Below are 17449 nucleotides of genomic sequence, written 5' to 3'. Positions count from 1 at the left end.
AGAAACACAGAAAACAAAAGCAAAAGTAAAAGCGAAAGTACACAATGCAGCTGCTGCCCCGCTTTAGTCGCGGATCCCACTTACTTGGGACGATTTCCTGCTTTGATCGCGGGTCCCACTTACCTGGGACTACGGTGCACCCCCCTGACTGCTGAAAGTTCTGACTCCCGGGTTTCGGCACCACTTGTTGCGCCGTTGCGCGCGACTTCTTGCCCGCAAGAAAGACGCAACCCAAGAATCTTCTTTCAACAACGTTTATTCAGGCCCCTGATAGTTCTTCTTCTTAGTCTCCGAATCCCCTCGGATGCCCCTCCCAGCCTTAATAAAGCATCTCAAGCCCCAATGCAAAGCAGCCACGTGGAGCTTTCTCATAGAGTGATGAAAAGTCATGCGCCAACTCTCCCAAACAAGGAGTTGTTTGTCACAGACCACAGCGGAGCCAGCGCCATCGTGTAATGGTGACCATAATTTGCATAAACGGCAGAAGCGGCTCACCACACCTTCCCTTCCTCCCTCCCAAATTCCTTTTGATCCAAACTTTTCATATTTTCATCATTTAATACATATCCAAAATCAAGCCCTCTCTCAAAGTTTGTCAAATTATACTAAAGGTAACCTAGTTCCCCTTTAATGGAGTGGGCTCTGATTTCCTCAACCCAGAGCAAATTGTATTAGCATAGTGTTTTATGGGCTTATCACCTCAAGAGAGTATTGTATAAATGTTGGCGAGGATAGAGGAAAAAGGGTACACTCATACATTGTTGTTGGGACTGCAAATCAATGCAACCACTCTGGAAAGCAGTATGGAGAAAACTAGAAATGTAACCACCTTAGAAAACTAGGAATGTAATCACCATTTGACTCAGTTATCCCACTTCTTGGTGTATATCCAAAAGAAATAAAATCAGCATATTACAATGATGCAGCCACATTAATGTTTAGAGCTGTACATTTGCAATAGCTAGGTTATGGAGCCAACCTAGATGCCCACCAACAAATGAAGAGATAAAGAAATTGTGGTATATTCCACACAGTGGAATATTACTCAGCCATAAAGAAAAATAAAATTATGATATTTACTGGTAAATGGATGGATCTAGAGATTATAATGCTAAGTGAAATAAGCCAACCCAAAAAACCATAGGGCAATTGTTTTCTCTGATATGTGGAACCTAATCCACGATAAGTTGGGAGGAGAATAGAAGTTCAGAGGATTAGACGAAGGAGAATGAAGGGCAGGAAAGAGGGGTAGGAATAGGAAAGACAGGGGAAAGAATCTGACATAACTTTCCTATGTACATATATGAATACATCACACTGAATCCCACCATTGTGTACATCCACAAGACTGGAGCCCTAGTTAGAATAAGATATATTCCATGCATGTATAATTTTATCAAAATGGACTCTACTGTCATGTATAACTAAAAAGAACTAATTTTTTTAAAAAAGAGTATTGTCCTTATTTTTAAAAAGCAAACAAACAAAAACTCCTTGGTCATGATGCCGATAAAATCACTAATATGAGCATTTTGTATACCTGCACTGGAACAAAAGAACAGGACAATTTCCATCCCTGTTCCAGATGGAGAATTTGCTGTTGTTTACCCATTATTCCAAATACCTGCAAAGAGCACTTTTTCCTTTATATGTCTCACCTCTGAGACATACCTCCCAAGGGTCCAGTCCCTTTATCATCCTCCTTTGACATACCGCCCAGCTTAAGTTAAAATCATTTCCCAACGAAAAGTTTGAGGTTTTCCAAGACCCTACATTGTCTTGTTTCAGGGTGTTTATTCTTCATTGCTCTCTTCTGAACCTCCCACTCTCACCCACACTTCACTACACGTTTTCACTTGTCTTTTATGTCTTAGAGGATATATTACCATCTTATATGATAGCTGCTACCAGACTAAAATTTTATAGATAGTGGTTCAGTCTTCCTTTTCTTGTCATCCTTACTTTTACCATGGAACTTTCCAAAGAGCAGATGCTCAATTAATATTTGAGGAATAAGAAGCCAGTGAATAAGAGGTCAAATTTATTATAGTTTAATTTTTCCATATTTTTCAATAACTTAAACACACCAAGATATAAAATGTTATTATACAGAGTAACAGGATAGAAGAAATAAGGAAAATCACGAATTTGCCATCTTTTACTAATATTTTTTCTCTATTTATTAATTTCAACTATTTTACTGCTCCTTTTTTTTCATGTTTTTAGGGAAATGCCTATTCCAATGTCATGTAACTTATTTATTTTGGATGTGGGAGAATAAGGTGGTAGCTTTCTCAACTTGTTTGATAAAATAGCAAAACTCTTAACTCTTTTAAGATTTATAAATAATATTGAATATGTAACCAATATCCATATACTTAGATACTGAAGCTAATTAAACTTTTCTAAAAGAATCAACATTTGAAATCTTTCAACAAGAGAAAAATCTACAAGTTATTCGTGTAGAATAGAAACACAGATATGATATGCACTGTGTATCTTCCAATAGTATCTCCAGCCTCGGCCATTTGGTTGAATGCTCTCTTCAAACACAAAGTAAGGAAAGTGCTTTAGCCATCATTGGGGTGGGAGAAGCTGCTAGAACTGAACCCGGAAAGTGCACTGGCCATTGCACCAGTAAGAAACAGAGCTGCAAATCTGGCTCAGGCTCTCTATTCCTCATCTCTCAAAGCTTCCTCATACCAGGATGGGAAGGCACTAGGGACCACATCATGGATCTTGGCCAGAAACTCAAGGATTCTCATTTTGCTGGTTTTGGCATGGGTCCAGGGGCCCCACAGGAATTGATAGTGAGGAGGATCACTGCTGGGCACCTGCTGGTACTCTAGGTATCTTTCCTGCACCAAGTCTTGGGTGATGAGCTTCCTGGGTTCTCCATAGATGGAGCACTTCCTTCCAGCATATGTCCCCATCACATTAAGACTTCCCAGATATCTTCCTCAGTGGCACAGTTGCCCTTCTTGAAGCTCACATATAGGACAGTCATCAAGAAGCCAGTCTTAGGCATGATCTCCTCTCCTTAAAGCCTTGCATCTCTGGTGGGATGCAATTTGCTAACAAGGATATAGCAGTGCCTGATTGGATCAACTTCCTTTACTTCAATACCAAAGGCAAGCACCATGAGCTCAGAGGATTTCTTGAGGATCTCAGGGAAGTGCTCCTAATACTCTTTGATGGTATACTTCAGCATGTCTTCCTTTGTTATGGAGTCTCTTATGTTACACTTGCATAGCAGGAATTGCATCAACAAAATCACATTCTCATCTAAAGGAGTTGTGCATGAATGATTGCTGGTGTGCAGAGCCTGCAGTGCTTGGTCTTTCCTCATCTTGGCTTTGAGAATCTTCATCAGATTCAGTGCATGAAACACCTACAGAGGTAGTGGTCATGGATAGGACTCTCTGAGGCTGCTGGGATTTACTACATGACTCAGCAACAGGGGAGCTCTTAGGATTATCATAAGGAAGAGGAGAGGAGGAAGAGTGGTACTCTTCTTCCTCTGATGCAGTGGCCTGAGCACCCTGGAGACCCTGAGTCTCACTTGAGGCCTGCTGGTATTTCTTACAAGCACAGAGCTTACTTTTCTGACCCCAAGGCATGATGACCCTGGTCAAGGATAGGGGAAGGACAGCAGGTAATGCAGGTACCTGGAGGAGTGAAAATGAAATGAATGTCTGCATTAACCAAGTTTGCCTGTACAAGTTTCTGTGAATGTACTATTTTAAGAACCCTCAGGGCTCCTGTTGTAATCAGCCTGTCCCCTGAGAACCCAGTGGAAGAAGTCTGAGGCTGCAGCCAACCAGCCCTGCCTATGGCGAGTAAGGGCTAAAAACAGGTGCTAGCTGGTCTACACCCTGCGGGACCTGAAGTTTACTATCTGAATCATCCTGTCAACTGTTGACAGAGTCTAGGCCTCCTTCCCTCTTTGGTGCCTGAGAAGGAAATGAGAGTCTTTGCCAGGTACCCCAGCCTGGTTTTCCCAATTTAACAACAGGAGTGGGTTTCTTTGGGATCCCTGCTTTGTAGATGATTAGGATTTTTGTGACCATCTCCATTAGATCAAGGCCCTCACCTTCCTGAGACCTCCCCATCCCTAATGGCCCTAACAGGGGCCCTTCCAGAGAGGCCAAAGAGGCAAGTGTGTGTATATCTACTCTCTGTTGTAATGTTAAGGGTCCCCTCAGTCCTCACTCAAAATCCTCTCCCTTATTTTGTGTAACGACCAGCCTCAAATCAAATTCTTTATTTTAAGAGACTAAAAGACAGAATTGAGGGGGTGTTAGGCCTAACAGCCCTGTCTGGGGTCTCTTAGCACTGTGGGTGGGGGACAAGGCATGGTTCTATGAGTCTTCCTTTGTTCAGCCAGGATATGAGAGGCTTAAAGTTCTAAATGTCTTCATTTTGACTCTGCATCGCACCTCTCCTCTGCAGACCAAGGCTTGGATCTCTCCAAGTTCCCTGAAATGGAAGTCAAGGGAACATTTCAAGCTGAAAACTCTGCCTGGGGTTTCCCAGGGGTGAAAGTATGGGTAAGGCTCTGTGCAGCACCTCTCTGTTCTGAGGTGCTTCAGGGTTGAATATGGAGGAGAAGGTAAGGTGTCCCCATCCTTGCTTTTTTAAGGCTCCTTAAAAAATAGCAACTCCCTAAAAGCTCTGAGTAGTTTCCCTACTGCAAACCTTGCAGAGAATGGGTCATATTTCCAGATAAGATAAAGATAAGAAAGCTGCAGCATAAAGTAGGGCTGGATGTGTAGTGGGTTGTAAGGAGTGGGGGTGGGGGGAGCACTGCAAGATGCGGTCTGTTTGCCAAACTGCCAAACTTAAACTTTTGGGACTCTTCTGTTCCAAAAGGTCTGCTTTCTAAGGGGAATTGCCTGAGCTGAATGATTTTGTGAGTCTCGGATCTGTTGACAATACTAACATTAGTCTGCCCAGTGTAGTGACTTTATTTTTTGCCCCTCCTTTATGGTATAACCTATATTTACAACCCTAAACAAATACATGTGCATGTGTATTATTTTTCATGAAAGAACTCTTAACCCTTGTTTTGTGTGGTTCACTCTTTTTTGCAGTTTGATATAATATTAAATTTTAAAGGCCAGTCATCAGCCAAAAATAAATGAATAGAGGTTTCAGATGGTTTTTAACACAGTTTTGAAAACCATCCTGTCTCAACTAACTCAAACCTTTGTGTTGTTTGATACTATCCCAAGATACATGCACAAAGGGTCTGATGTACATTTCCAGATACTTCAGTGAAGTAGAAATTCATTGTTCCAAGACACACTGGGAAGAAGCCTAAACTTAAAAACTTGTCCAACCAATTCTATCATCTGCTTCTTTTGCAAGCTACAAACCTATCTCTACTTCAGGGCATGCTCTCACTTGCCCACAGCAAAGTACTAGTTCAACACAGACTTGGTGTCCCTCAGGGATGTCTCACATTTGTTGTTTTTCTGCTGTTCATATTGTTCTTTCGTTCTCTTTTCTATTGTTTCTCCAGGGTTGATTTTGAGAAACAGCAGCCAGAGTCTGGTTGTCATTCCAGATGTAGGCAGTATGTTAGTCTACTTGGACTGCCGTAACTAAGTACCATATACCATGCGACTTAAACAACAAAAGTTTATTTTTTTTTTCACAAATCTGGAGACTAGAAGTTCAAGATGAAGGTGGTCAGTAGGATTAGACTTTGGTAAGGACTTTTTTACAGGCTTGCAGACACCAGTATTCTTGCTGTGTCCTCACATTGCATATTCTGTGTACCTCTGTAGTGAGATCTGTAGTTTCTCTGCCTCTTCTTATAAGGATACCAGTTCTTTCAGATTAGGGCCCCACTCTTATGATCTCAATCAACCTTAATTACCTTCCTGAAGGCCTAAGTTCCAAATAAAGTCACATTGGGTGCTAGCACTATACATACGTGTGTGTGTGTGTGTGTGTGTGAAATTAGTGGGAGCATAATTTAGTCTACAATAAACAGTAAATCTGTAAATAAGAAGTGACATCTTTACAATATTCTTTTCCCCATGAATAAACATACTGTGCTGATCTCTTTTTTATTGGAACTTCTTTTTCTTAAGCTTATTTTTATAATTTCCTTCAAAAAGATTATGTACATGTTGTTGGGTTTCATCTTGGATAAATTTTGGATATTTTCTGCTATTGTGAGGGTTCTTTTTATTATCTTTCCTAACTAGTTATTGATTTTGTGTGGCTAGGCTTCTGAGTTTTTTGTAGAGATATATATACAAGAGCTTTCTGAAATCTCTTATTCCTTTGAGTATTTTATACACTTATTGCTTTGGATTTTCTAATTAGAGGATCATATTTTCAACATTTATTGTGTCTGTCTTTTCAGTAGTTCCACTTCTTATTTAGTTTGATATTTTTATTGCTCTGGTTATATATTCAAATCCATGTTTTAACAGTAGAGATGGTACTGTGTATACATTTTTGTTTCTCAACTTAAAGAGGATATTTCTAACACTTTACATTTATGTAAGTTTTCTGTATATTTTAGGAAATGAAAATTCTCTTATAATGTTATTATTTTTAATGGTTTTTTTTTAGTTGTAGTTGGACACAATACCTTTATTTTACTTATTTTTATGTGGTGCTGAGGATCGAACCCAGGGCCTCGCACTTGCTAGGCAAGCTACTCTACCACTGAACCACAACCCCAGCCCTCTAATGTTATTTTGCTATCAGTTTTTATCCTGAATAGATGTTAAATATTTTTATAAGTGCTTTTTCTGCATGCTTGGAAATGATCAAATGGCTTTTTTTTCTCCAAGCTATCAATATAAAGAAATTTCAACTGGAAATTTTCCTAATGTTATATCATTTTTGCATTTCTTAGACACAGCCTACTAATTCATTGCCACATTGACATGAATTTGTTTATGATATATGCCTCTATATGAATGATTTTGGATCAAGTGATCATTTATTGGGATGTCATTGCATGGTCTTTGTATCAAGGTCAACTCAACTGTTAAAATGTGCTTAATAACTTCCCATCTTTTTGCATAGCTATCAAGAGTTTAAAAAGGCAATTAGTTTTTTCCATGACCATCTAGTGAAATTGGCCTCCAAAATTTGAAGGTTCTGTAATATTTTGAGGGAGGAATGGAGCCTAAATTAGAGTTTTAAAGTTCATAGCAAAGTACAAGCAACAACAGGAAAAAGAACATCAATAGGACTTTATAAAACATTTTTAAAACCAAACAGTTTTGTATATCAAAGGATATTATTAAGAATGAAAAAGATAACCTTTAAATTACAAAGTTCAAGTAATTCACAGAAAGGCAAAAAGGGGAAATAAAAGAACCAAAAACAGAGGAAACAAACAAAACAAATTGTAAAATGAAAGATATATCAATAATTACATTAAATCTAAATGTTCAGGGCTGGGGATGTGGCTCAAGCGGTAGCGCGCTCGCCTGGCATGCGCGCGGCCCGGGTTCGATCCTCAGCACCACATACAAACAAAGATGTTGTGTGCACCGAAAACTAAAAATAAATATTAAAATTCTCTCTCTCTCTCTCTCTCTAAAAAAAAAAAATCTAAATGGTCAAATCATAACAACTAAAACAAACTGGTAAAATAGATAGATATACATGTCCCAAACATTTTCTGTCTACTAAAATATCACTTCACATTTTATATACATGGGTTAAGAGTAAAAGAAAAGGAAAATACATGCTATACAATGTGGTATGCAAACCATAAGCAAATAAAAACTGATGAATGAGATCCTAGATTCTATCCTTAGTTCTGCCACAAAATATACAAAACAAAGCAAAGAACAAAAAAAAAACTGGATTGAATTGACTTTATTAATGTTATAAATGTAGATTTCGTAATAAAGAGACTACCAGTGATAAAGAAGGGATCAAATAATGATAAGAGAGCCAATTAATCAAGAAGGTAAAATAATTATAAATGTCCATGCATATAAAACATAGTTTAAAAATATCTTAAAAAAAACTGACAGAACTGAAAAGTACACATATTCAAGGTTGTACTTAGGATCTTAAAGACCTCTATCTCAGGAATCAAAAGAACCAAGAGAAAGGAAATTATTAAAAATATAGAGTGAAAAAAACACTATCAGATAACAGTATCCAGACAATACTCATAAAACACTTGATTCCCAAACACTCAAATACATATGGTTTTTATGTACACAGGGAACATCCACCAAGAACAACAATATGCTGAGTCATAAAACATACCTTCAAAATGTAAAATAATTGAAAACATGCATTTACATTCTCTTCCCCTACTGGAATTGAACTAGGAATCACTACCAGAAACAAAACAGGGAAATTTACAGACAATTAAACGAAGCAACATAATTATAAATCACATGTAGATCAAAGAAGACATCTTACTGGAAATTCAAAGTATGTAATCAATTAAATAAAATGGAAAAATATTTCAAATCTTTGGAATGCATCTAAAGGAATCACTTTAGGGAACTGTACACCATTAAATTTTTTATGTTAGGAAAAAATAAATAGTTAAGTCAATAATATAAACTTCCTTCTTACAAAACTAGAAAATCAGACAGATTGAAGGAAATACATTAAAACGAAATTAGAAACCAATAACAATGAAAACAGAAAAAATAGTAGAGAGTATCTATTAACTAATAATCTGCTTCTTTTAAGATAATATAAAATCAATACATGTTTAGCATGATTGACAAAGAAAAAGGCACAGACAATATTAGAAACAATATCAGAAAAAAAGGAGAGGAAATTATCAAGGACCCAAGAGATATTAAAAGGATTATAAGAAAATACTATAAGTAACTCCCTACATAAAATTTGGCAACTCAGAAAAAAATGAACCAATTCCTTAGAGACAACTACCTACAGAAACTCATTCGAATTATAATAGCATGAAGATTTCTATAGCTATTTTTCCAAGTATTTCTCATTGGTTAATAATAGTTATATATAATATTAGGATTATTTTGACATAATTATAAATGCATGGAGTATAACTTGCTCCAATTAAGGCCCTAGTACTTACCCTTACCTTCCCCTTCTTCCCCCTGTTACCTCTCCTCTACTCTACTGGTTCTTCTATTTATTTCCATTTTTTGGTAAAATCAGTGTCATGTGGATATACATAATAGTAATATTCAATTTAATAAACTCATATATTTGCATTGGAAAATTATTAGGTCAGATTCATTCCACTATTTTTCCCTTATACCTCCCTCCTTTCCTCCTCTTCAATCCCCTTTTTCTGCTTCCCATAACTATTTTTAAAATGGAGTTCATTGCCGCAGTCTGGCTGGGCACAAAATAACCGAGCCACCACACCGCCTTGTAGATTCAAACAGCAACTCTTTATTCCCGAACTCTCTCCGACACTCTACACGCACGTTCTGGGAAAAATTACACTCCCTCCCCCGGGCTCTGCATACCAATTCTCTCAAAACCCCAGGAGAACTCAACAGGAACTCAAGGAGCAGGCGCCTGAGGCAGCAGGATACGCCCCAGCAGGATCCACCCTAAACCTGGAGCCACCCTAATCCAGCAGGATCCACCCTAAACCTGGAGCCTCACCTTTCAAACCAAAATGCCATGCGTCATTCCTACTTGGCTATGGCTCTCAGCAGTTCATAGCTAAAAACTTGAAAGCACATTCTCCCAACTTAGGTGGGAAATTCCACCAACCACTTAAAGAATAACACAAATTCTATAAAACATACCCAAAATTAAAAATGAAGATGGTGTTTTCCAACTGAATAATGATTATAAGTACTTTTTTATTTTCTATTTTTAGATATACATGACAGTAGAGTGTATTTTGACATATTATACGTACATGCAGCATAACTTATTCTAATCAGTATCCCAGTCTTGTGGTTGTACATGATGTGGAGATTCACTGTGGTGTATTTATATATGAACATAGGAAAGTTAAGTCAGATTCATTCCACTGTCTTTCCTACTTCTATCCCTCCCTTTATCCCCCTTTGTCCCTACTCCACTGAACTTCTATTAAAATAGACAAAACAATACAGTGAAGGAAAACTACAGAACAATATCTTTCTCTCAAACAAAAAATCTCCAACAAAATACTAGCAAACCAAATCCAGAAATATGTGAAAAAAAATAAGGCATGAAAAATTCTAGGAAATGCAGGGCTGTTCAAAAATTCAAAATCAATCAGTTATCCATTATATTAACAGAAGAAAGAAAACCACAAAATTGTATTGAATGATGCAGAAAAAGAATGTTACTGAATCCAACACTTATTCATTATAAAATTTTACAAAACATTAGAAATAGAAAGGAATTTTGTCAAGGTGATAAAGAACATCTATAAAATATCATAGCTAATAATATACTCCATATGGAGAGAATGAATTCTTCCCCATGAAGATTGGTAATAAGGCAAGTACATTGACTCTCACCACTGTGCTTTGACACAGTACTGGGAATCTTAAATAGTTGATATCACAGGAAAAAGAAATAAAAGTCATGAAGACTGGAAATAGATGAAATAAAAAAAGTTCCTATTAGCAAATGACATGATTGTCTAAAAGAAATCCCAAGGATCTACAGGAAAAATGGGGGGGGGGAAGTGCCCAAATCCTTTAAATAGTAAGTTATCTAAGCAAGTTTGTGGGCTATAAGCAAGATGATGAAATAAAATCATTATTTTACATATTAGCAATAACAATTGGAAATCAAAATTAAAATACACAATACCACTTACAACAACTAAAACTTAACTACAAGTTTAGGTCAAATAAAGTGCTTATTTAGTCTGTAAGCTAGAAACTATAAATTGCTAATGGTGAAATAAAAGACTTAAATAGAGAAAAGCATCATATCCATGAATTTAAAGAATTAATAAATAAAGATGGAAATTTTGCAAAAAGCTCTCTGTATGTTTAAAATTTGCTATCAGAATATCAGATGTTTTGTACATCTATACAAGCTGATTCTTTGATAGAAAAGCGAATGAATTAGAATAATTAAAACAATTTCAGAAAGAATTAAATGGGAGGAATTACACTACCTCAGGATAAGACTATAAAACTGCATTAATCAAGTTTATATTAATTGACTGGGATATATACATAGACAAATAAAACTAAAATAGAAATAGACCCTTACCAGTATAAGCAACTGATTTTTAACCACATACATAGGAATAGCAATTCAATAGAGCAACAGTAGTCTTTTCAATACTGTTGGGACATTTTGATGCTTACAGATTATTAAAAAAAGGCACATTGGCCTAAATCTCCTCCCTTATAAAAATTATTTAAAATAGATTATAGTTCTAAATATAAACCATAAAGTACATTATTTTTAGAAAAGAAAACAGGAAAAACATATTGATGGTGACCAAGAGTTCAGATATGGATCTGAAACCATAGTTCATAAAATAATTTATGGGTAAATTAAATCATATATCCAACAAAGCATTTGTAATTTCAAGAATTCCTTAAATTCAACATCAATCAGAAAAAGGCTCCAATTTTTTAAAAAGACATATAATTGAAACATACACACTTTAGCCAAAGAGGATATATGGATCACAGACAGATGAAAAGGTATTCAAGATTATTATCATTTAGGGAAATGTAAATTAGTTGAATATAACATGGCCTAGGCTCTCTGGACAACAATTCATAAGTTTCTTATAAAATCAAACATGTATTTATCATATGATCTAATATTTACCCTAGAAAATGAAAACTATTCATAGCAGCATTATTTGTAATAAGCAAAAATTATAAACACCTTTTATATCCTTTGATGAGTGACTGGATAAACAGATCATGGTACATCCATGGTACATAAGAAACACTACTCAACATTAAGAAGAAACAGATGATACAAGCAATAACTTGGATGTATATAAGTATGTTTTGATGAGTGAAAAATACCAATCTCTAAAGGTTACTGTGTAATTTGATTTACATAAAATTCTTAAAATTGTAATATTATTACTGAGGAAGGACCAATAGTTTCCAGGTTAGTTGGAAGACTGTAAGATTATAAGGAGGGTATACAATGTCATTTCTTTAGGGTGTTGGAAAAATTTGCATTCTTATTGTAATAGTGGTTACAAAAATCTAAACATATTACATATACACATATGTATCTTTATTGAATTATATATATACTTTTTTCTCCAACATGAAAAACTAACAAAAACAATAAAAGCAATGAATGCGTGTTGAAATTGATTAAATCCAGATTAGATTTTCATTTTATATTTATTTTACTTAATAACATACCAGTGTCATTTTCTGAGTTTATATCATTGTACTATCATTATTTAAACTGACATCTTTTGAGAAAGCTGAGAGAAAGGTGTTCAGGAACTCAATGTACAATGTTTGCAATTTTTAAGAGCCTAAAATAATGTTAAAATACAGGGTTTATGGACTTATGATTTTAACTCCAACATAGAAAGAGCTCAGAAGTCATGACTTCCAACTTCATAAGAACTAGCTGGAAAAAATTGAAAATCAATGACTTTCCTTGGACTCAACAGGGATATTAGGTTACAGAGGTCAGAAAGCAAACTGCCACCCTGAAATCTGAAGAGACAGGCACATTCAGAAAGTTACAGTTATTTGCGTACCTGAAGCAGAAATTACTGTGAGCCACTGAGGCAAAACCAATTACTTCACTAGTAATATTGACAAACTGCTGTAGGTTGAATGCAGACTTATGTGACACTGCAAAACTTCTGGGGGTTACAATCACAGAAGAAACTGCAGACATTTTCAGTCTTTCCCTCCAGGATCTCCCATCAAGTTCTCATGATGAGGATCTGAGAAAAATCCCTTGGTGGCTCTGTCACAGGGGAAGGAGGAATAACCACTATGTTGTCTTCACAAATCCTTCTCCATAACAGAGTCCTATTCTCTAGGGCATCACAGAAAGCTTATCTCACATAGAGGAATCAATTTCCACTCTAACCCCTAGCAGCTTTTCTGTTTCACTTAAGGTGGGGAGCAGCATAGTCAACATGGTATGGGGATCCAAAGAAATATATTGGGAAAGACATAGCCACTTCTCAGGAGATGATATATAATCAATCAACAAATATATGAAAAAATGTTCATCATCACTAGCAATTAGAGAAATGCAAATCAAAACCACTCTAAGATTTCATCTCACTCCAGTCAGAATGGCAGCTATTATGAAGGCAAACAAAAATTAAGTGTTGGCGAGGATGTAGGGGAAAAGGTACACTCATACACTGCTAGTGGGACTGCAAATTGGCGCAGCCAATATGGAAAGCAGTATGGAGATTTCTTGGAAAATTGGGAATGGAACTACCATTTGACCTAGCTATCCCACTCCTTGGTCTATACCCAAAGGACTTAAAAACAGCATACTGCAGGGACACAGCCACATCAATGTTTATAGCAGCACAATTCACAATAGCTAAACTGTGGAGCCAACTTAGATGCCCTTCAGTAGATGAATGGGTAAAAAAAATGTGGTATATGTACACAATGGAATATTACTCAGCATTAAAAGAGAATAAAACCATGGAATTTGCAGGTAAATGGATGGAGTTGGATAAGATAATGCTAAGTGAAGTTAGCCAATTCCCCCCCCAAAAAATGACGAATGTTTTCTTTGATATAAGGAGGCTGATTCATAGTGGGATAGGGAGAGGGAGCATGGGAGGAATAGACAAGTCTAGATAGAGCAGAGGGGTTGGAAGGGAAGAAAGGGAAAATGGAGTTATTAATGATGGGGGAATGTGATGATCATTATTATCCAAAGTACAGGTGTGAAGACACGAATTGGTGTGAATATACTTTGTATACAACCGGAGATATGAAAAATTGTGCTCTATATGTGTAATAAGAATTGTAGTGCATTCCACTGTCATATATAAATAATAATTTGAAAAAAAGACATAGCCAGGTATGGAAGCTAAGAATGGAGGCAGGCAATGTGGTGATAAACTCTTTGAAGAGGAACAGAAACATTTATGATGATCAAATTCCCTAGTAGATGGACCATTAAAATATTGAGATCTTGTTTAAAAAAACTATAGAGCACTTTTTCTTTCCAATATCCTACCACCACAGCAACAAGCCTGCAGTATAATAACAATGGATTACAGTTGAAAGATCTGCAAAACACATGTGTTCTCTGAAGACCAATACAAAGAGATCTTAAAGCAAGTAGAGGAGACAAAATCAAAGATAGAGAAATTTAAAGCTTCTTGTACCTATAATTACCAGAAACATTAAATACAAGCCAACTCTTAGCCATGTTAATATCAATCCTTACTACAAAAGCACATTTTTCTCAGTACCTGTCACTAACACATATCTCGATTTCCACAAAAAAATTACAAGGCAGATTAAAAAAATCGAGAAAGAACACAATCTAAAAAATAAAGCGAACACTAGAACCACACTTGGACATATTGCAAACATTGAAATTATCAAATAAGTAAAATAATTATGATTAGTATTTTAAAGCCTGTAATTGAAAAAATAGAAAATATGTAAGACCAAATGGGCAATATTGTGAGTGAAATAAAAATTTCAAGACTCAAAACTAAATTCTATCAATACAAACTGCAGTAAAAGAAACAGAGAATACCTTTGACAGGCTTATTAACAGGCATGATACAGTTTTGAAAAGAGGGTTGATAAAAAACTTCCCCAACTGAAAAGAAAGAGAAATATAATTAACAGAACATCCAAGAACCAAAGGATAAAATCAAAAGGTATAATAGAACAATTAGAATGTCAGAAGGAGAAAAAAGAATGCGGCAGAAAAATATTTGAGGTGATATTGATCAAGGGCTTTCTATTATTAACAGATACCAAACCATGTATCCAAGTCAGAGAATATCAAGCAAGGAAATTATCAAAACTAACAAACTCTACCTAGGCATATCATATTCAAACTGAAGAAAAAAAGACAAAGAGAAAAATGTGAAGAAATTCAAAGGGGGTTCAATATACCTTTCCTACAAAGAAAGAAAAGTAAAAATTACAACAAATTTCTTGCATCAGAAAATGTGCAAGCAAGAAAAAAAAATAACTGTTTACTCAGTTTCGAAAGAAAAAACATGTCAACCAAGATTTCTATATTCAATACCATTGGTACTGCAGGTTACCGGTGACAAGTTCTGCTCCCTCACATGTTGAAGTATAACAATAGAGAAGCACACCAAGGCAAGGATATAAAGCAGGGTTTATTTTAAAAGTGGTAACATAGACTTCTCCTGGGAGGGAGAAGGGGACCATAGCTGGTATCCTGGTTTCCCAAGAGGCGAGGGCCTTCTGCCTTTTTATATGTCTTAGACTTTCTTTGTTCTCCTGTTCTCTTCCCCTCATCTCAGTCCTTCTGTGTATGTGACTAGGCCCGGGAGATGCTCCAGGGAGAAAAGCCAAGACCCAGACCTGGTTCCCTCAGGAGTAGGGGTGTCTGGTTTTTTATAGAACAAACCCCCCTCCCACACACAGGGTCTCTTTCTTTTCTGCATACAACAAGCCCAAAAGGCAGGAAGGAGTAGCCCCAGGGGGTAATCATTGTGTTGCAAAGTGAGATCCTCCTTCTCCCCCAGAGGTGTTAACAACCAGTTAAGCAGAGAGGTTACCTATTAACAACTCATTTCCTTTTCTTTGACAATCAGCCCTTTTGCCCCAGTCTCCAGTGAAGGAATAAATAGAAGTAAAACAAAATATTTAATTTTTATCATTCTTAACACATCCCTGAACTGACTGGTAGATTTCCATTATTCACAGCTAAATGAATCTCAGAATACTCAAGACCAAGGTTCCTGGAAGTGGAAAGGCTAAACCATACAGGAAGCTTAGAAAGGTGAACAAAAAACACATTAAAATTGTCCCAGTTACCAATATACTGTACTGCCAGTCAGGCGACTTTTTTTTTTTTTTTTTTACCAGGATTTGAGCCCTGGGGCGCTTAACCACTGAGCCACATTCCTTTACATTTATTTATTTATTTATCCATTTATTTATATTTTAATACATATATTTTATACACATATATTTTATACATATCTATTTATACATATACTTTTTATTGTTTATTTTGCTAAGTCATTTTTACTTTTTATTTTGAAACAGAGTCTTGCTAAATTGCTTAGGGCCTCACTAAGTGCTGAGGCTGGCTTTGAACCTGTGATCTTTCTGGCTCAGTCTAAAAAATCTTTTTAAAAAATCTCCTGAAACTAGTAAGTAATTATGATCATCATATTATGTGCCAACAATAAAAATTAAAAAGCAAAAATACCACACCAAAAAAATAAAATAGTTAGGTATAAATCTAATAAAATATGTACAGGACTCATATGCATAAAACTACAACCAATAAAGGAAGATTTAAATGAATCAAGAAACATTTCCTCTTCATGGATTGAAAGACTTTTTGGAAGATGCCAATTCTTTCTAGCTTGATTCATAGATTCAATGTAATGCCAATAAAAATCCCCACAAGTTTTGTAAATATTAATTTGAATAACTTGAATCTAACTCTGATATTAGGTAACAAAGATCTTAGAATAGCCAACACAATACTGAAAAAATGTATGAGGATTCACAAAACCCAATTTCAAGATTTAAGATAAAGCAGTATCTAACACGGTGTTGATACCACCAGTTATTGGAGTTCTGCTCCCTCACATGTTGAAGTTTGAACATTAGAGAAGCACACCAAGGCAAGCATATAAAACAGGGTTTATTTTAAAAGGGGTAAAATAGACTTCTCCTGGGAGGGAGAAGGGGGCCATAGCTGGTATCCTGGTATCCCAAGAAGCAAGGGCCTTTTGCCTTTTTATGTGTCCTAGGATTCCTTTGTTTTCCTACTCTCTTCCTCTTATCTTTTCCTTCCCATGTAGGTGACTAAGCCCAGGGGATGCTAAGTGGGATGGCCAAAAGGTAGGAAACAGGTGGGCTGAAGGGGGAATTGCAGGATGCAGCAGCCCAGGACACATTAATTAACAACCTTACAGCTCCCAGTAGGGAGCTACAATTCCTGGGGCAGGCTACCTTAGCAACAGATTGGAGCAGATTATCTTGATAGGGTGGAGGAAGGGCTCAGAAGACATTTCAAACCCTCAGTGGGCAGTCTCCAACTTCTGCATATTCAAATTGGCCTCCTTGATCTGACCTGACTTGATTTACTTATCTATACTGGCTGCCTGTCTAATTCTGGCTTCAGTGTTAGTGAAAGAACAGACAAACAGAATAGAATGCCCAGAAAGAGGCTCACATAAATAGACAAATATTTTTTTGCAAAGGTATGCAGAAAAAAAAGAAAATTATACATATATATATAATTTTCATTTTTATATATATATTAAAAACAATATATATATATATATAACTATATATATAAATATATATAAATATATATATATATATATATATAT

The 17449-nt window shown here is 36.1% G+C and overlaps 2 pseudogenes; both read right to left on the bottom strand.

The window, feature by feature from the left end:
* Nucleotides 1–1711, bottom strand: part of LOC107144165 — a 135042-nt pseudogene extending 133331 nt beyond the window's left edge.
* An 859-nt stretch (nucleotides 1712–2570) lies between these two features.
* LOC107144163 lies at nucleotides 2571–3620 on the bottom strand (annotated as a pseudogene).
* Between the last annotated feature and the right edge of the window lie 13829 nt (nucleotides 3621–17449).

Source organism: Marmota marmota, unplaced genomic scaffold, assembly GCF_001458135.2.
Source record: "Marmota marmota marmota unplaced genomic scaffold, marMar, whole genome shotgun sequence".
Lineage (NCBI taxonomy): Eukaryota > Metazoa > Chordata > Mammalia > Rodentia > Sciuridae > Marmota > Marmota marmota.
This window is presented reverse-complemented; position numbering and strand designations above follow the sequence as displayed.